Source organism: Dendrobium catenatum, unplaced genomic scaffold (genome assembly GCF_001605985.2).
Source record: "Dendrobium catenatum unplaced genomic scaffold, ASM160598v2 original_scaffold_276308, whole genome shotgun sequence".
Taxonomy (NCBI): Eukaryota; Viridiplantae; Streptophyta; class Magnoliopsida; order Asparagales; family Orchidaceae; genus Dendrobium; species Dendrobium catenatum.
The window spans coordinates 1-464 of record NW_021594702.1 but is presented as its reverse complement, the minus strand read 5'-3'; the positions used below and the strand labels follow the sequence as shown (position 1 = coordinate 464).

The 464-nt window shown below is 28.4% G+C and overlaps 1 non-coding gene across 1 annotated transcript; it reads left to right on the top strand.

Moving 5' to 3' along the window:
• The first annotated feature begins 278 nt into the window (after positions 1-278).
• On the top strand, positions 279-405 carry LOC114579087. The gene has a single exon (XR_003699949.1). It is a non-coding gene; the product is annotated as a U11 spliceosomal RNA (small nuclear RNA).
• The last annotated feature ends 59 nt before the right edge of the window (positions 406-464 follow it).

Sequence of the window (464 nt, the reverse complement as noted above, 5' to 3'; positions counted from 1 at the left end):
GGTGAACCAAATCTTTTAATGTGGATATTGTCATTTCGAAATTGGATTACCTTTTTTTTTCTTCTAAACCTAATAAAAGTTATTGATATTCTTAAGATTTCTACTCCTTTATATGTATGAGACGATCTTATTTCCATAAGAGCTACTTTGTGAATGGTTTTGACCATAATTTATCTCTTTTTTTATGTAAGTGATTTCTCATATTGTTATGAATGAAGTGCAAATTTTTATGTGATATTTCAAATGCTTATGTAGAATCAACATAATATTTTGCAATTTAAAAGGGTCGGTTGACTATGTATGCCATGCACATCCTTTAATTGATGGGCGCTGTATGATTATCAAGACATATGGCCGACATAATTTATGGATGTTATAGGGTTGGTTTGCTCGGCTAACCCTCTTTTTTTAAAAAAAAAAAATAATAATAATATTTTGCAATTTTTCTTGTAGGTAAACTTAAT